Source organism: Uranotaenia lowii, chromosome 2 (genome assembly GCF_029784155.1).
Source record: "Uranotaenia lowii strain MFRU-FL chromosome 2, ASM2978415v1, whole genome shotgun sequence".
NCBI classification, from domain to species: domain Eukaryota; kingdom Metazoa; phylum Arthropoda; class Insecta; order Diptera; family Culicidae; genus Uranotaenia; species Uranotaenia lowii.
Window position 1 is genome coordinate 365,750,362 of NC_073692.1, and position 20,889 is coordinate 365,771,250.

The window sequence follows — 20,889 nt, forward strand, 5'->3', positions numbered from 1 at the left end:
TCTTGGCTTTGGAATTAAAGTCAATGGGGGAGGAGAGCTGGCAACATTGCCATGTTTAGACTGTTTGTTTTCACCGCTCCAATAAATTTATTAATATTTGATGAAATACGCTGAATTTCTTTGCGTGAAGTAGTGTTTCGGTCGCGCGATGAGCTATTGCTCTCTTAAAAAGTGAAATCGCGTTCAAATTTGTATTAAATTCGCTGATATTTGGATGTTATTTTCGATGTTCGTTTCGAAAAAGAATAAGAGAACAGATGAAAATTAAGAAGTGCTGTAATTGTGCTAAAACGTGTGTGCTAAAAAGCTTAATAACGGTGTGGTGAAGCTTTCGCTAAATTTTCAAAGGCCACTTTGATACTTTTGTGCTAAATGGTCTCCCCGATGACAGCTAATAATTCCAATTGGATTTCGAAACAGGCCAATGTTTAGATGGAACTTTCGAAATCGCAGCGAGCAACCCTTTCCAGTCAACAGCAGTAAACCAGAATACCGGTGAGAGATTTCCATTTTTTAACTTCTTTTTCTATCATAATGGTTTCATATGGTCGGGATTGATTGATTCCCCAGTTCCAATTGAAGCAGAGTGAGAAAGGAGGATCGAGAGTTTTTTAATTTTATGTATCTTGTTTTTCTCTTTCCCACTACCTAATAAGTATAGTAAGCTCGAAAGGAAGTTCACTCAAGCGAAGCTTTTGATAGTTGTACTTTTGCTAGTCGCCGCTGCTATGCAAGTAGGAGCTAGTAGCCACCAGTTAAAAATCAATTTTCTTTCATATTTAAATTTATTCGTACTGAGTTTTTAGCATTTTCCGGGTATTTTAATGAGCACACGTTTTCATTAAGTTCCAGCTACTCCAACCAGCATTAAAATATTTTCATAATAATTGTCTTACTATACTTCATCCACAACATTAGAAAACGCGTTATAAAATTCGGTGAGTTGCAGCGTTGCCAAGTGCATTGTACGTGTATGACAGTGCCACGTTAGGACGCTTTGCTCTTCTCGTCTTAAGCGCGCGGTAAAATTCAGTAAGTTACGCCGGTGCTAAGTACATCGTTAGTTAGGACGTATAAAAACGCGATGTACTCGATAGTGTGCGACGCGACGATTTTTAACTTTGCTTTGATCACATCCCTTCCCAAAGGGAATCCAGATCTTATATACCTTTCCCATTAACTAACCACCCTTCCTGTGACGACCGTGGAGATTTAGAGGTGTATTCGGTCTCTAGTAGCAACGGAAGTCGAACTAACAATCCTTCCCTTTCCCCGATGAACCGTAAGGACGTGGCCGGCGCCGTTATTGACCATTTAAGATAAGGAACCTTTGAAACGTGCACACAGAAAATGGTAAGCTAATCCCAAGCCCCATTTATTTGGATCTATGTGCAATTTTGATGGTTCTTGTCAATCACGGAGTAGCAACTACTGAAATGTACGGTTTATCTAAGCTCAAGCTCAAGCTCAAGCTTTGGAATTAAAGTCAATGGGCTTAGAACATTTGAATATGAAATATAATTTGCAGAACATGGACGAACATTGAAAGCCGAGTGCATAAGACTTAGTCAATTTAGGGTCATTTATGATTTTCTCATACACTGGGATCTCGAAAGCTTCGTTTTGGTTAAATACTCATCCATGATTATTCGCAAAAAATTTAAGTAACGTTTACATGAGTAAATTTTAACTAAAAGGTTTGTATGGGAAAATTGAATATTTCATTATTTTTGTTCCTTCTCTGGAACCGAGCCTGCAAATAGATATTGTGCCACTTCTAAGATCATTCAAAGAATTTTTCCGCTGAACAACTTTGACCAAGACCGTGACTTCATATTTTATCAGGCATAAAAGTTATTAGCTGTTTAAGGGTTTTTTTTGGCATTGAAAAACAATCAATTCAACTGACATCACTGCTGATACCAAGCGAATTATTACATGATTTCTTTGCAAGCAATACCACGCCAAAGTCCGGCAGTGATGTCAGTTGAATTGATTGTTTTTCAATGCTCAAAGATATACCCTTCTTAGTCAGTTTATAACGTTTTTGTCTGATAAGAAACGAAGTTACTGTCTTCGAAAAAGTTGTTCAGCGGAAAATGTCCTTTAAGGGGGGGGGGGGGGTAGGGTCTAACTGGTATAAAAAAACACCATTTTCACGATTTTTTTCTAGAGCTATCGTTCAAACAAATGTATTCAAATTTCTTGCAATATACAAAGCATTGTTAAAAGAACATTTAGTAATTTTTTCGTAGAAAAATATTGAAAAATGAGCCGGTGACGGAGCATTTTCGAGGATGCCTTTTAGAAAACAGGATTTGCGGTGGACACTGTATCTCAGCACAGAATCATCTGAAGTCAAAAAATCAGAGCAAAATATTTTTAATAGATGTTTTTCTGGACCCCAACGTTTTTTTTTAACTTAAAAATATTTTTATGAAATTTTTGTGGCTGTTTGAAGTAAAAACTACGATTTTTCACTTAAAAATCCGCCATTTTTCACCTGTAAAATCTCCCCAAAGTAAAAAAATCAAAAAAGAAAAACGTTGGGGTCTGGTATTTTATATGTAGAAAATATGTTCCAAATTTGAAAAGAATCGGATAAGTAGTTTTCAAATGACGGTGTCCACGGACTTTAAAAATGTGCTTTCGAGAAAAACGCGTTTAAAGTTTCTGCTCTTGCTTTCTTGCAGTATTAGATAGGAGGAGATAAAGGCCTATAACTTCTACAGTTTTGCTTCAATTGACTTGAAAATTTGATACAACATTCTTGAAATGTTTTACAATAAGAAAATAAAAAAATAAAAAAATCGATTTTTTTAAAGTGTTAGACCCTACCCCCCCCCCCCCCCTTAAAGAAGGAACTGAAATGATGTTGATTTTTCCGAACAAAATATTCCATCTTCCCATACAAACATGAAAGTTCAGCTATACTCATGTAAACGTTACTTTAAAATTCTATAAAAAATCATGGATGAGTTTTCAAACAGATCGAAGATTTTTGATTCCAGGATTTTAAATCGTCTCAGTCTAATAGTGCATGTTTATTTTATGATTCAAATGGTACTTTTATCTAGTTTTTGATTATTTTTATTTCCCCCCCTCCGTATTCCATTTTCCCTTTTTTAATTTGATTTATACTGGTAACTTTAAATTTTATTAAAATAACTAGATCTATTTTTTTTCGTATGAAGTTTTTGAGGAAACGGTGAACAAAATTGAAATTAACTCTTTTCTAAACTCAAACACGTGGATCTAAAATTAAGCCGTTTGTAAAATACCTGTACTTAACGTTGATGAAATTTTTTAGACCATTTGAGGCCCCCTGGCGCAAATATAAGCCTTAAAAATTCTTTAACATTTTTCTAACGGGGAAAGACTTAAATTGATAAAATTATCTTTCAAATTTTTTTGTTTCGATTATAGACTTTTTAACATATTTTTTTTTTCGTTCGCGACTTAATTATGGATATTTTAATATTAAAATCTGCTAAAAAAAGCATGAACATAGAACATTTGATTGTGAAAAGCATGTAGGAGGTTTAAATTAAATGGAAATAAGAATGTTATAAAAAAATAAAAATGAAAAATCCTTTTCGAATTGTAAATGAAAAACAAATCCATATTTACCCATTTCCTTATATTTTCAATGTTCATGATAGGGAAATTTTTGTTCTGGTAAAAAATAGTTTTGAATCAATGATTGCACAGAGGCCTTAAGTAAGAATTTAAAGAGCTCAATCAAGTTCTCATGAGACCTAATGCTAAATATTCCAAACTCATTCCTCAGTTCATTGACGCTTCCAAGTCTCTAGGACGAAGCCAATTTTCCTAACATATGACGTCCGTATGCATGGAATTGACATGTTGCGAGCCAAAAACGCGTCAGCGCACCAACAGTTAAGTCGCGCCGCACGCCACGCATCGACCAAATTAATTCAGATCCCGATCCGGCGATAGCTCGGGCAGACAATTGGCATCGGAAATTGGATACTCGCGCATTGGATGCAATTACCGACCCTTGCTTGCCGCCTCCATTTATCGCAAATGGAAACGATCTTCCCGGGGAAGAAAACTCCCCCGGACCGAAAGAACAAGCAACCCGAAAGCCAAAGGTGCTAGTAGTGATCAATTGAAACGCGACTCGAACCGGAGATATCAATCTGCTTCCAGGAACCCTCCCTCCAGGAATCCCGATTCCTCAGACGCAAGACGCGAAGAGGCGATCCCGCGTCCAATCCAATCCGATACGCGGGGGCTCGCTTCGATCGATGATATGCTCATGTGTTTTCGTTGTTGTTTGAGAAGCGGAATGGAATCTTTGCGCGAGATCTCGCTTTTATGTCCTAGCCAGACGGCAGGGAGCCACGAAAGGTTTTGAATTTCATACCTTCCTCCTATGACCCATTGTAGGTAGTTTTGTTCCGAGGGGGGAATCTCCGAAAGAAGAGGTTGGAACCTTCCCGAAAAGACCGGCTGGAAAACCGGTGAAGAAGATTCCAACAAAAGCACGACGAGGCACGCGCCAACGTCTCACATTACCTACGCCGGTGTTGATGCATTGCATTGGACTAGCTCGAAGGTTGAGGCGTAGGTACCAGAAAGGTTCAAAATTGCTTGAAAAGAAGAGGGTGAAAGGCATAGCGCTGCGTAATATGACGTCTTCTTTTTCGTTCCAACTTCCGTTTTCCCATTCTCTCGAATTTGTTCAACAGATTGAAAACCCCGAAGGATGAAGGATCCCGAAAAGGTAAGGCTGAGGCCGAGGAACACGATACGACGAAACAATAATCATAACAAACTGAGCGCTTAATCGTGTCAATGAACTTGGAATTGGTTAATTATGGTGTGGAATGAGGGATTCGGGAATCAATTGTTTGGAAGCGAACATGGATCGGGGAGGGAAAGCCATGAATATGAACATGAACGACAACAGTTGGTCCCTTTTCGGCATGAAATTTGGTTTCGGTCGGCCGGCAGCGGAGGAGGAACTTTGAAAATTGAACGATCCTGCTCGGTCATATGTTCTACATAAATTGGTTGGACCAAAATTCCCTAAATTACTTAAACAGACCTGTATAAGATGCCTGATAGCTATTTGCTTTTGCTTTGTACAAGTTGTTATTATTGTTTGGAAGGCATATTGGTTAATATCACACAATGAAAGTTCTTAAGAGTATACTTCGTCAAATTCATCAAATTATTGATTTTTTATACCATACTGACAAAAAAAAAAATACACAGTTTTCAATTTTCCAGGTTTTTTTACCTTTGTCATTCACGTAGTAGTGTTTGGTAATGCTTAGTTTAGTTGAAGTTAAAAAAAAAAAAATAATTGTTACTACAAAAATTTACAGCAGCGTTGAAAGTAAGTTTTTCTTCTGTCCACTGGATAGTAGACTGAGTCGATTTGGGGTCATTTTTGAATTTCTCAACCCTGGGGTCTAAAAAGCTTCGTTTTGGTTCGAAACTTATTCATGATTTTTGCAGAATTTTTAAGTAACTTTTACATGAGTAAATTTGAACTTTTATGTTTGTATGGGAAAATTGAATATTTTGTACTGGAAAATCAACATCATTTTTGTTTATTCTGTGGAGCTGAGCATGATAATTATTGTGCCAATTTATAAATTTCTCAAAGCAAATTTTCCGCTGAATAACTTTGTCGAAAATTGAAACTTCGCATCTGTTGAGGCAAAAAAGTTATTGGATATTTAACAGGGGTATGTCTTTTGGCATTGAAAAACTATAAATTCAATTGACATCACTGCTGGGGCCTCGCGAAGTTTTCATGCAAAGTAGTCATGCAATACCTTGCTAGGCACCGAGCAGTGATGTCAACTGAATTTATTGTTTTTCAATGCCAAAAGACATGCTCCTGTTAAACAGCTTATAACTTTTTTGCTTAATAAGATACGATGTTGCAATCTTCGACTAAGTTGTTCAACGGAAAATTTATTTTGAGAAATTTATAAATTGGCACAAAAACCATAAGAAAAGCCCGGTTCCGCCGAAGGAACAAAAATAATATTGATTTTACAGTACAAAATATTCAATTTTCCTATACAAAGATAAAAGGTTAATCTTGCACATGTAAACGTTACACGTTAAAGTCATTGTTGTGTTTTGAACTAAAACGAAGCTATTTGGACTCCAGGGTTTGAGAAATTCAAAAATGACCCCAAATCGACTCAGTCTACTGGAGAGTCATGGCAATTTCTGTCCTGACGGCGTCCAGTCAATTTCAATGTTTGTGAAACGTGAAGTCCTGACCAGTTGGGATTCAGGCTGTTGAAACGTCCGGTTTCCTATCGGTTCCTCCGGCAGAAAGACTATCGGCTCCGGTAATAGCAGCAGAAGATTTCTGTTGCCACAAGCAGAACCAAAACATTGTTCGTTTTGGTTCCTCTAGCTATTTCCAATCCGCATTTGATGATTGCTTAGAACAAAGGATGGTGATGATGTTTACATCATCACACGGTTAAGCGAAACTACTTGAACTAGGTTCGAGGTTACACATCAGTGTTGCCAGAGATTCTGATTAGAAGTACCAAATTACTCATTGAGTATTATTCCGGTTAGGGAATTTGAGAAGTGGAAAGTGACAAATAGCTATCGCTAATGTAATGGGTAGGTATTCAAGGAATTGACAACCAAATGTAAATAAAAGATAACTCTATTCCTCCACTGAAATCTGCGTGTTCAACACAGACTAATTTTTCATCAATTTGTGCACAACGATATATTCTCATACGCGCTCAATTCCAGAGACAACATCACTACCCCAATGTTGACAATCCAACGTCACAGTCCGTAATGAAAGTCACAAAAACTTGGAAAATCACCCAATCGTCCGTGTATGATACGCTCAAACGTTTCAGTGAGCAGTAGTGCTTCAATATACGCGTCATAGTGAAAAATATGACCGCTAGTTAAATAAGAAGATTAGAAAAACGCAAAAACATACCCATACCCAACATACCGTTAAAAAATCAATGCAATCAATGCAATCAGGATATGGCTCATATTGAGCCAGGAAGCAACCAAACAAGTGAAAAGTTTCGTCAATCGACCTTTGACGTTGTACCAGCAGGTTCAGAAGAAGTTCCAAGGATATCTGCTCTTCGTCGAAGAAAACTACATTCGTCAAAATGGATTTCGGCGACAGCACGTGGAGCTGTTTGTGCGAAGTTTATTTGTTTGTATGAAAAAATGTCCCACCAAACTGATGATTTGGCAAAAGATTTGCATCCTCGGAGCATAGACCAAAAAGTTCGTAACGAAAAAGACGATGGAATCAAAGTTTTACAAGGAAAAATGCCTCGAAAACCAGAGATGTTTGTTTTTGATATTCGACTGAGTTGAATTTTTGTAATATTGATAGATTAGAATTTTTGTAATATTGATAGATAGTCAATTTTTGTAATCAAAACGATTGTTATTTACCACTGTCCAGACGTTTTGGCTATTTGTTGTAGCCTTCTTCAGTGGAAAATAATTGTCAGGTTCGTTTCTTGTCTAGTTTCTATTGTAGCTAAAGACCAATGGTTGAATTTTCTGTATAAAAATGCTGCATCAGAAAGACTGCAACGCTTCACCATTGGACAGAGACATTGAGATGGTTGAGTTGAATGTCTCTGCAATCTGACGTATTTTTTGCATCGCATTTTGAATAGTTTTTTACGTCGAACTTTCTATTGCCGGTAGGTTGTTCCTTGCCATCATACTAATTCTAGCAACAATCGGTAATAGAATGCCATTATCATCTTAATAACAACACACAATACACAATCCAAATTTTACCGTTTATTGATTCTAAAGGCATTAAAGTCCGTTCTAATTCTGCGTGAACGTTTCAAGCCATCGGTTTTCCTAAAAACCAACTAGGCCTCGAGGATTTGAGCAACCAGTTTCAATATTTTTGCTGTTAGTTCGAACCTAGATACGACCTATTTGAAAAAGACGACAAGGGCTTGTTGAAATCGGTTGGAATCCAGCTGAGTTACTATACCGCAAATGAGTTGATTCACGTCACAAAACTTGATTTTAAGCTAAATTTTATACGGGAAATATGCTTTGAAAGCTGTTTTGACCTTCCAAATGGTCGGATTTCTACAAAACGAACTTAATTTAGTTTATTTTTTCATAAGTTTTTTTTTTCTTCAATAATCTTTGCATAAAGACTGCGAGAAACAGTATTAATTTTTACGTATGATTTCTCAAAACTTTTCTATTGAAGTGTCGATCAAAATAAGGAAACTGTTAGAAAATTATACTGAAAAATAATAATAGTACAAGTCGGAAAACCAAAATTGCACTTTTATAAGTGTACATAACATTTGAAGGCTTTAATGAATTGTTCTGAATAACTTGAAGTTTATGACGTGAATTCAGTTCTGGTTTGTTTGAACTGAGTGGATTCACGTCACAACTTTAAAGAGGCATAACTTTGTTCGTTATTGTTCAATCGAGAAGCTTTGAACTTCAAATTGTGAGTACACTGAGGTTTTTTTTTTACGCGGTATTTCGTCCCGCGTAAAAAAAAAACCGCGTAAAAAAAACCGCGTTAATTCGAAAATCCGCGTAAAAAAAACCGCGTTAATTCGAAAATCCGCGTAAAAAAAACCGCGTTAATTCGAAAATCCGCGTGAAAAAAGCCGCGTAGAAAAAACCGTGTAAAAAAAACCGCGTAAAAAAAACCTCAGTGTAATTGTTTTTTCTACGAATTATTTGATTAAATTGATATTCTATTTCCTCAGAGATAACAGAAAATCATTGTGGTGTGTACTAAAGAGAAAAAAGGTCAATTCTAGCCTGAATTAACGTCACAAAAGTAATCGATTACGACACAAAAAACTTTTATTGTGTAACATCCAAATTATATTCTCATTGAAGGAAATTTCATTTGCGACCGTTTGCTTATTTTTTTTTATTTTCAAGTAAATTGGTTGACTCTAGAATGATAACAGTTCAGAAAAGTCAAGGAATTTCACGTAACGGTGGAATGTGTTTTTTGGGATCAAGAAGTTGAAGCCTGGCAGGGTTGCCAGTTCACCGGATACGACTGCAATACGAAAATTAAAGCTGTGATACACCTGTGCCGTCCAAGCAGCTGTGATATGATTGTTGTGCGTTTGATGTTAGAGTAGGGAAACGGGCCCGTGAGTAATAATGTAAGCTAGCTTAAGTTTTTAAAGTGTCGTATAAGTAAAAACGTAAATTGCTACAAGTTTTGGGTTTTGAGTGTTTGTGTTTTGGGATTTAGTTAGCCGTGCAGCACACACTGAGAGTCAGTGGTGCTCAACTTGTTTCATTGGCGCCCAACACAAAAACCCACTAAATTATGCTACCGCAAAAGTTAAAATTTGTCTTGAATTTGTGATTTATGTTTTGAATTCGAGATTAATGTTGTATTTTGGTGATTAACAGCGTCTCCAATTTTCACATTCACAACAGAAAAATATTTCAAATGAAAGGCCAAAGCATGCTACTGTAAGTTTGCTTACGATGATTTCAGTTGAAATTCGTCGGTGTTTCGAATGATGATGACGTTAATGATTTTCAAAGTGCACCTGATGATTTTCAAATGAAAATCGAGATCTTCAATTTCAAACGAAAACGAAAATTGTTATTTTTATGTATTTTTTTGTTCAATCTTGTTTTTTTGTGATTATAAACTATTTTACAGGGAACTAAGCCAAGAGCTCTAAATTCATTTAATATTAATATTAATTAATTATTTAAGTAAGAGGAATCGATTTAAAAGCAACAAAAAATTCTAATAATAAAAAAAATACTTTTTTTTTGCAATTTTGATAGCTTGATTCTGTAAAAAACGTCCTTTTTATTTGTATTTTTAGACTAATAATCTTCATATTTGAAGATTTTCAGCAAGGCATGAAAATGAAAGCGATAATTTTCAATTGAAGAAAATTTCTTTCATTTGACTGTTATGCGGACCGGTCTGAATGATTTGTTTACTGACTTTCATAGCAACCTGAAACTTAAAAGTTTTCATTTGGCGGCAAAAAAAGTAATTCGATTGTGAACTTCCAAAGCAGTCTAGATTCAAATGATTGAATGAAAATTGGAGACCATGGTGATTAATGCTAAGTTTTATAATTTTGTGGATTTGATACTACTTCTTATTCTTATCGATACCCACATTAAATCATTTTTTTAATCTTAGCATAAGTTTAATGAAGTTCAGCATGCAATTAAATCATTTTTTGATTAAAAAATCTTTCTTTGAGAGACTTTTCAAAAAATGATCAATGTAAAATCATCTCATGACCGATATTGATGTGAGATACTGTTAAAGCTATGACCACAGAACATTCGTCATCGATCCAGAAATACCGCACGCCGAACGGGTAAATTCGTGCATTCGTCAAGCGCAGTGAGCAACAACATATTTCACTACCTGCTCGCTTGATGATCCATTCAGCTATGTCCTTCACCAAGGGTGATCAACAACGAGAACGTCATCGACCGTACAAAACACGCACAGCGTTACTTACTACACTACACCGAACGTGACAATATGCCCAACCAGAGCACTAGATAACGCCATCGCAAGCGGATTGAGCTCCTCCGCAGCGACAGTGCGGAACTCACGCTGCAAATCTGCTCCCTGAGCGACAGCAGTAACCTCCCAAAATTGACAACGCATATTGAAGCAGTACGGAGTGTGCAGGTTGCCGTCTGGACAGGCTCCTTTATAAATGGAGGTCACAAACAGGACCATGCAGACCGAAGAACACCTGGAAACGACTCTTCAGCGCTGAAGCGCTTGCCGTTCACGAACCGAGAGAAATCGTACTCTGTGTACTGGACGCAGCTCACAGGGAATCTCGACTGAAGACAGTATTGGAAGTTTAGGCACAGAGAACAGACGTACAAGCTAGCCCACGAAACTTGTGTAAAATTTCCAGCGGCATTAGTTTAACTATGAGTTCATATACGATTACGCCTTTTCGAAAACTGTACACTTGAAAATTTGATTTGAAACTTATGAACGGCGCAATAGGTGCCACTGTTTAAAGTCAATTTTCAACATATTTTTTGGATGTTTGCATTTGAAATTTTACACACTTTTTCGACGATTTTTTGTTCGAGCTTGTACGTCTGTTCTCTGTGGTTTAGGCCAGATTATCCAATACAGCACCGGAAAAGGACATTACTGCCACCACAAGGCCTTCTGCAGGCCAGCCGTTAGTCAGGGCGAGAGAAACTGACCGTGTTCATGAGATAAGCAAACACGCCGTTACTGGGACGTGACAAACCAGAAAATCGCTTCTCAGCGTAACCGATATTGACAAAACACATGCTGAACTTGTCATTTCCAAGGGAAGTAGCATAAACGGGGTCGCCAAGAAAACCCTCCATACAAAAGCAACGCGATCTGGAGGCGCGGTAAAACCTCTACTCGGGCACTTGGCGATCAGGGAACTAAATTCTCCCTTTCCTAGGATTTGTTGCTTTTCCTTCTTATTTTAATCACCATAATTTTAACCTCTTTAATTTTAATATTTGTTCATTGTTTTGTGTTACGAGCAAATATGTTAGTCCTTATGCTACTGTTTTGTGTATGTAACCGTAGCGGAGGCAAGAATTTAGAAGCCGGTCAGGAACGATTCAGAGACGCTTTGCCAAGACTCGTTGGCGTTCGGTCAAGTTTTCCAGGAGTCACTGGAGTTATTTTTTTGGATTTGAGGATTTGTGTTAAGATCTGGCAAGCATTGCTGTGGCTTGCGTAGAACCGAGGTCTCCTTAGGGTGACCAGACCGATGTCTCTGATCGTTGCCTAGGATAGAGGTTTTTGAATTTTTCATGAATCCGGCTGTTCTTCCGTTGCGGTAGTGTATGTAGCATTATAATTAACTTTGTCTAGCTATTTTGTTCTGAGCGTGTAGTGATTGAGTGAAAAGATACCAAAGAATGAGTGTTTAGTATTTAGAGTGTAGCTGTCAAACGCGCACGTGGAAAAAACAACACAAACAAAGAGCAACAAACAACAACAATCATCATCGTACTTAAACAGCCAGAACAAGAAAACATTCAATCGGTTAGTTTCGCCATCGCGTCTTAGTTGGTGAACAGAAAGTGCCTGCTATTATTGGTATCGGAGCCTCAGCCATCGATCAAGGACGATATCCCGGATTTGCTCGGTGAAAAGGTGAGACAGCACGACCACTTTTATCGGATCAGATGAACCAATTTAGATTCCTCCAGTTCCCAGACAACCGATTGAAGGGTGACACGTAGCAGCATCGACCGAGCCAGCACCGTCAAAAGACAACCTGTGTGGAAGCAACAGTAAAGCAGTAAGGATTAGTTTTGTTTCTTACCTAACAACTCGCCTCTCATCGTAGGTTGATGTTAGCGTCGTGCTTGGAGAGAAAATTGAAGACGAAAGAACACTTGTAAGCAGAGTAAACCAGGTAGAAGGGTGAGTTAAATGAACCAAGAATCCCCTCCCGGAAAAGATATTAAGAAAGTCTCGATTTTACAGAGCAGAAGCCGCTGCTTTTGTATACATCAATCCCACAGTGGTAATTAGAAGCTAGAGAACGGAAACGACCCCGAGCGGGTGAGTAGCAAAGGCATTGGTCAAAAAATAGAAATGCTAAGTCAGATCGTAAATTAATAGGTCGTTTTTGGGAGCTGAGAAAATCGCTTTTCGGGACTCGATTTTCGCCATCTTGGTTTTGCGAGTCCCGTTTTTGCGTAAGTAAGCTGCGGACGTAGAGAGAGCCCACCGGATCGAGCCGGAAGTCGTCGGAAGTGCTCCGGGCAGCTGCGGTACGCCCGTCGAAGCAGTGAAGCCTGGCAGGGTTGCCAGTTCACCGGATACGACTGCAATACGAAAATTAAAGCTGTGATACACCTGTGCCGTCCAAGCAGCTGTGATATGATTGTTGTGCGTTTGATGTTAGAGTAGGAAAACGGGCCCGTGAGTAATAATGTAAGCTAGCTTAAGTTTTTAAAGTGTCGTATAAATAAAAACGTAAATTGCTACAAGTTTTGGGTTTTGAGTGTTTGTGTTTTGGGATTTAGTTAGCCGTGCAGCACACACTGAGAGTCAGTGGTGCTCAACTTGTTTCAAAGTTTCCGGATTATATGGTAAATTCATATTTGTTATCAAAAATTATCCATGGAGCAGGGAATAAACTCCCGAAACTGTCATTTCAAACAATAGTTTAGGTGAATTTGAAAGCACATAGTAACGTGGATTTATTACCAAAATAGATCAACTAGTCGTCTCAGTTGGCTCTCCCTTTCTAGGAATAAAAACCGTATTAGTTTCTTGAAACTAGACAGCTTCTTTGGCTAATTTAGCTTTTTGGCTAACTGATTATGCTAAAAAAACAGGAACTCTAGTCATGTGCAAATTTTTTTAACGTTGTTCTCCTAACGTGGAGGCAATTTTAACAACTGAAGATCATCCGCCGTAAAGTTTTTTGGCATCTGAATCAATGCAATCGAAAGATTCCTTTTTATTCAACCACTGTAAATGAAAAGTTCAGATACCGGTATTTCGATAGAAACTAACCATCTTTGATTCAGTTGAATCATTCAACCAAGTAGGCTCACAACACAATAGAGTAGTTGGCATTAAAACAAGGCGTTTGATTTTTTCCCAAATATTCCTATATGGGTTTTATACTTCGTAGCACCCTTTGGTCGTACTACCCTTAAATTTCATTTCTATGTGAAAATTTATATTTTCAACTGAATTTATGGTCATGTCATATTTGTAACATTAAATGTAAAATACTTGTAAGGATCCGGAGGGTATCTACATGAATGTAACAAATCTGATCCCATTTTAGGATTGGCTTGCTTCTACTAAAAGGTCCATTAACTAGTAAGCAAATTGATCAAATTGTTTTACTACCTGGTCACGACTTTCGAATTAATCACGATCTCAAGCACTCGCGATTTATCATTGAAGAAAGCCAAACGTTCAGTTTTTTTTTCGAAAGAAAAGAAAAAAGAACCTCTTTTATCGCCAAACTACCGCAAACAATCAAACCTGACAGGCAGCCGGTAAACAGCAGCACCCAGGTGACCTGGAGTTATGAGTTCATTCCCAAGTCTACGTATCACAGTCTGTTGGCTGTCTACCTTCCTTAGCACAATTCCGTTGAGGAACGAATTTTACGAATGAAACACCAGTCAAAAAAACGTTTCAATTAACATCGATTAACTAACCGCTCACAGACAGAGTGAGTGGGCTCAGAAGTACCCATTCGAAAAAAAAAGTAAAAACTCTAGAGCTAACGACTGTTTTTCAAGGTTTTTGGTTCTTCCGAACTGGTTTGACTTTGCAAGAAATAGACGTTTTGATTGACTGACTGGGCCATGAATGACAGCAGTCAGTGCACTTAAACCTCGAGTTCTGCTAAAATCATCGTACAAGTTTCTCAAAATTGATGACTTTCCAGGTTTTTGCACACATCTCCTGTGTAGAACGATTGCCATAAATAAACAGTTTTTTATATTCAGTGCTGTAATTTAAGAGGATTTGCTGTTTGCTTTCGGAATTTTATTTAACAATTTTCTAGTGGAATTTGCACAAAAGTCAATAAAACTGTCCAACAAATTGCTTCTGAAATTAAAAATCTCTTAAAAATAAACTGTGACTTTAAAATTATAACTAATTAATTCAGAAAGGTATCTTTAAAGCACTGATATACAATGGTAAAAAAAATCAAAAACTTAAATTCTGATACCTTTACCAAAGATTGCATAATTTCTCACTTCTCATAATGGATTCGTCTTACTTCATTTGAATGTGGATTTCATAACACCATCATCATTAGTCAGCGATCTGGTGTCAACAATGAAATCAACACCCATTTTAAATGCGTCAATTCACATTCGGCTCTCTCAAAAGCACATGAAACCGGTTGGCCATTCTAAGGTGCTATTTTTTTCACAACCTTTCACATGGCTTGGCGCGTGTGAAGACCGAAATGTTGCTTAGGACCCTCGGGGGGTCTCGTCAAAGTGCCAAAATATCGCACAAATTGATGTGCTAAAAGTGCCTTCTCGGGGACCCACAGAAACAAACCAAATTTTTCGAGACGACATGTGTATGAGGGGCTCATTCAGAAAACAGCTGACCATTAACTGGGAATCCACCTTTGGATTGCATACACTCGCGTCGAATTCCAACCTTAATGGAGGAACAGGGCATTAAGGTCAACCAAACGGAGACCAGAGAATCCCTTGAGGCAATTAGTAAAACACATTTATCCCCAAAACGTACATTAGTCCCAGACATCAATCAAAACGGGGGCTGAGGTGACGAGCCACTTAAAGCTTAGTTCTTTTAGAAATGGGACACTTTCTTTTGCTAATAGCTCGTTTACTAGTAATCGGACATTCAAAATTTTGGCAGGAATTTGTTGCCTGTAAAAAGAACTATCCGACCTATTTTTTTCAAAATTAAAAAATTACGCGTTTTTGAGATATTTACGATGCAAGTGAAAAAGGAAAAAATAGTTTTGCACAGTTTCATTCAAAATCCATCATTTTCAAATTTATAGCTGACAAAACCGTTGATTATTCGAAGAATTACTGTATGTAAGTGGAGGAAAACTATGTAAATACTGTCAAAAATGTCCACAATGTTCAAATCAAGCATTGGAGTGAAGCATATGATCGGCAATTTCGGCTAAGGGTCATCAGAGAATCAAGTCTCATTCCAGCATTTTTAATTTTCAAAAAGCGAAAATCTAAGAGTAGATCGCTAAAATTTCCAAAAATTTTTTTTCTCCGATAAGCTGAAAGTTTTGCCTGGTAATGAGTCATTCGAACCACACCTCAAACAATAAATTTTTGCTAGTTCCAGAGCTCGTAAGCTGTATAGCCGGTTCCGAGGCTATGGGACAGATGCTTTTTGATGAACGACAAAACTTTTGAAATACCCTATTTTAAACAAATTCCAGCGGTTTAGTCCCATACCATGTCTGCTCGTGGCTAAGTCCCGAGTATATTAAAGTATGTATTTGCTGGTTATTTTTTATGAAATATTATGATTTGCCAAGATTCTGCTCCTGTGGAAAGAAATAAAAATATTCAAAACGAAAACTATGGTTTTCGCTGTTTTTAAAAGCCTAAAAAGAGTAATCTTTTATGTACTCTTCGCAAACTACGATCTATACTAACCGATTTTACTTTAAGTTTAATCTCATGATGGTTTTACTTCGTTATTGCCAGAGTTTGCCAGCAGAAATTCCATTAAAAACGCTCAAAAAGTGGCTCAAAAATAATCAGTTTTGTTCATTTCGAAACATCTGTATCCACTAAATTGCCCTCAGTTTCTTTTAAAAGAGAAGTATTGGTCCGAAAAATAGCGGAAATTGAAGGAAGAGGGTGTAGTGATCTAAAATACAGATTAGACGAAGTATAAATTTGAAAAACTGATCAATATCATGACTGAAAAAAGTGTGCGCTAGCCGATGGTAGGTACCAAGAATAAAGTAAGATTTATTCTTACAAAAACCTTTAAATTTTTTTTTCAAATTTTTTCATGAATTATCATAAAATTACCTTCATTTCCTTCATAGAAAGTTTTCAGATCAAACGAAAGGTTTTTGAGATACACGCATTCGTAACTGTCCCATTTCTAAAAGAACTAAGCTTTAGCAGAATCTACTAACCTAGTGTCGACATTTTTTTCCATCGTAACAGTCGTTTTGGGGAAAAGTTGGTGAATCCTCAGGCGAATTGCAGATGGAAGTTGGTGGTTTTAATTTCGTTTGCAAATATTACCTTTTTAGCGCCTAATGTGTTGATATTGGCATTTAAAATGGGCCTCGTAGATGGTACTAATTAATCGTAGCTTTATTGCACCTTTTTCAATAAAAAAGATTGTGGATTGCAAATAACGAAAAGACGAACGTCCTTCTACAATAAGATTGAAGCAGAAGAATGTCTTATATTTGAAGAATCCTTCACCGATTGAATTTGAAATAACTTCCAGAAAAATCAAAAATTTAAAACCCGTACTTTAGCATCAATCTTTATAAGACTAGAAAACAGTTAAAATATGGACTCTGAAAGCTCTAAAAGATAAGTGTAGTGAACAATTTTAAAATGCCATTATTTAAGAATTTGTTATCTCCTCAAATATTTGAAATCAATAGTCATGAAAAAATCACATTTTTGATGCATTAAATTTATATTTTTTTTCTAATTTAGTTTGCCAATTCGCAAGAATCAATTCCAAGCATATTTTTTTTTATTTGATCAATGTCAAAAGTGTTAAAAATGTCAAAAATGTCAAAAATGTCAAAAATGTCAAAAATGTCAAAAATGTCAAAAATGTCAAAAATGTCAAAAATGTCAAAAATGTCAAAAATGTCAAAAATGTCAAAAATGTCAAAAATGTCAAAAATGTCAAAAATGTCAAAAATGTCAAAAATGTCAAAAATGTCAAAAATGTCAAAAATGTCAAAAATGTCAAAAATGTCAAAAATGTCAAAAATGTCAAAAATGTCAAAAATGTCAAAAATGTCAAAAATGTCAAAAATGTCAAAAATGTCAAAAATGTCAAAAATGTCAAAAATGTCAAAAATGTCAAAAATGTCAAAAATGTCAAAAATGTCAAAAATGTCAAAAATGTCAAAAATGTCAAAAATGTCAAAAATGTCAAAAATGTCAAAAATGTCAAAAATGTCAAAACTGTCAAAAATGAAGAAAATGTCAAAAATGTCAAAAATGTCAAAAATGTCAAAAATGTCAAAAATGTCAAAAATGTTAAAAATGTCAAAAATGTCAAAAATGTCAAAAATGTCAAAATTGTCAAAATTGTCAAAAATGTCAAAAATGTCAAAAATGTCAAAAATGTCAAAATTGTCAAAAAAGTCAAAATGTCAAAAATGTCAAAAATGTCAAAAATGTCCAAAATTTCAAAAATTTCAAAAGTGTTAAAAATGTAAAATATGTAAAAATGTCAAAAATGTCAAAATTGTCAAATATGTCAAAATTGTCAAAAATGTCAAAAATGTCAAAAATGTCAAAAATGTCAAAAATGTCAAAAATGTCAAAAATGACAAAAATGTCAAAATTGTCAAAAATGTCAAAATGTCAAAAATGTCAAAAATGTCAAAAATGTCAAAAATGTCAAAAATGTCCAAAATTTCAAAAATGTCAAAAATGTTAAAAATGTTAAATATGTAAAAATGTCAAAAATGTCAAAAATGTCAAAATTGTCAAATATGTCAAAAATGTCAAAAATGTCAAAAATGTAAAAAATGTAAAAAATGTCAAAAATGTCAAAAATGTCAAAAATGTCAAAAATGTTTAAAATGTCAAAAATGTCAAAAATGTCAAAAATGTCAAAAATGTCAAAAATGTCAAAAATGACAAAAATGTCAAAAATGTCAAAAATGTCAAAAACGTCAAAAATGTCAAAAATGTCAAAAATGTCAAAAATGACAAAAATGTCAAAAATGTCAAAAATGTCAAAAATGTCAAAAATGTCAAAAATGTCAAAAATGTCAAAAATGTCAAAAATGTCAAAAATGTCAAAAATGCCAAAAATGTCAAAAATGTCAAAAATGTCAAAAATGTCAAAAATGTCAAAAATGTCAAAAATGTCAAAAATATCAAAAATGTCAAAAATGTCAAAAATGTCAAAAATGTCAAAAATGTCAGAAATGTCAGAAATGTCAAAAATGTCAAAAATGTCAAAAATGTCAAAAATGTCAAAAATGTCAAAAATGTCAAAAATGTCAAAAATGTCAAAAATATCAAAAATGTCAAAAATGTCAAAAATGTCAAAAATGTCAAAAATGTCAAAAATGTCAAAAATGTCAAAAATGTCAAAACTGTCGAAAATGTCAAAAATGTCAAAAATGTCAAAAATGTCAAAAATGTCAAAAGTGTCAAAAATGTCAAAAATGTCAAAAATGTCAAAAATGTCAAAAATGTCAAAATGTCAAAATGTCAAAAATGTCAAAAATGTCAAAAATGTCAAAAATGTCAAAAATGTCAAAAATGTCAAAAATGTCAAAAATGTCAAAAATGTCAAAAATGTCAAAAATGTCAAAAATGTCAAAAATGTCAAAAATGTCAAAAATGTCAAAAATGTCAAAAATGTCAAAAATGTCAAAAATGTCAAAAATGTCAAAAATGTCAAAAATGTCAAAAATGTCAAAAATGTCAAAAATGTCAAAAATGTCAAAAATGTCAAAAATGTCAAAAATGTCAAAAATGTAAAAAATGTCAAAAATGTCAAAAATGTCAAAAATGTCAAAAATGTCAAAAATGTCAAAAATGTCAAAAATGTCAAAAATGTCAAAAATGTCAAAAATGTCAAAAATGTCAAAAATGTCAAAAATGTCAAAAATGTCAAAAATGTCAAAAATGTCAAAAATGTCAAAAATATCAAAAATGTCAAAAATGTCAAAAATGTCAAAAATGTCAAAAATGTCAAAAATGTCAAAAATGTCAAAAATGTCAAAAATGTCAAAAATGTCAAAAATGTCAAAAATGTCAAAAATGTCAAAAATGTCAAAAATGTCAAAAATGTCAAAAATGTCAAAAATGTCAAAAATGTCAAAAATGTCAAAAATGTCAAAAATGTCAAAAATGTCAAAAATGTCAAAAATGTCAAAAATGTTAAAAATGTCAAAAATATCAAAAATGTCAAAAATGTCAAAAATGTCAAAAATGTCAAAAATGTCAAAAATGTCAAAAATGTCAAAAATGACAAAAATGTCAAAAATGTCAAAGATGTCAAAAATGTCAAAAATGTCAAATATGTCAAATATGTCAAAAATGTCAAAAATGTCAAAAATGTCAAAAATGTCAAAAATGTCAAAAATGTCAAAAATGTCAAAAATGTCAAAAATGTCAAAAATGTCAAAAATGTCAAAAATGTCAAAAATGTCAAAAATGTCAAAAATGTCAAAAATGTCAAAAATGTCAAAAATGTCAAAAATGTCAAAAATGTCAAAAATGTCAAAAATGTCAAAAATGTCAAAAATGTCAAAAATGTCAAAAATGTCAAAAATGTCAAAAATGTCAAAAATGTCAAAAATGTCAAAAATGTCAAAAATGTCAAAAATGTCAAAAATGTCAAAAATGTCAAAAATGTCAAAAATGTCAAAAATGTCAAAAATGTCAAAAATGTCAAAAATGTCAAAAATGTCAAAAATGTCAAAAATGTCAAAAATGTCAAAAATGTCAAAAATGTCAAAAATGTCAAAAATGTCAAAAATGTCAAAAATGTCAAAAATGTCAAAAATGTCAAAAATGTCAAAAATGTCAAAAATGTCAAAAATGTCAAAAATGTCAAAAATGTCAAAAATGTCAAAAATGTCAAAACTGTCCAAAATGTCAAAAATGTCAAAAATGTCAAAAATGTCAAAAATGTCAAAAATGTCAAAAATGTCAAAAATGTCAAAAATGTCAAAAATGTCAAAAATGTCAAAAATGTCAAAATTGTCAAAATTGTCAAAAATGTCAAAAATGTCAAAAATGTCAAAAATGACAAAAATGTCAAAATTGTCAAAAAAGTCAAAATGTCAAAAATGTCAAAAATGTCAAAAATGTCCAAAATTTCAAAAATGTCAAAAGTGTTAAAAATGTAAAATATGTAAAAATGTCAAAAATGTCAAAATTGTCAAATATGTCAAAATTGTCAAAAATGTCAAAAATGTCAAAAATGTCAAAAATGTCAAAAATGTCAAAAATGTCAAAAATGACAAAAATGTCAAAAATGTCAAAAATGTCAAAAATATCAAAAATGTCAAAAATGTCAAAAATGTCAAAAATGTCAAAAATGTCAAAAATGTCAAAAATGTCAAAAATGTCAAAAATGTCAAAAATGTCAAAAATGTCAAAAATGTCAAAAATGTCAAAAATGTC

General features: G+C 34.5%; 1 protein-coding gene across 3 annotated transcripts in view; it reads right to left on the reverse strand.

Annotated features, from left to right (window-relative positions):
* The window catches only part of LOC129749673 (protein sax-3-like), an 839,575-nt gene that overhangs the window by 789,831 nt on the left and 28,855 nt on the right, over positions 1–20,889 (reverse strand). The window lies entirely within an intron of this gene.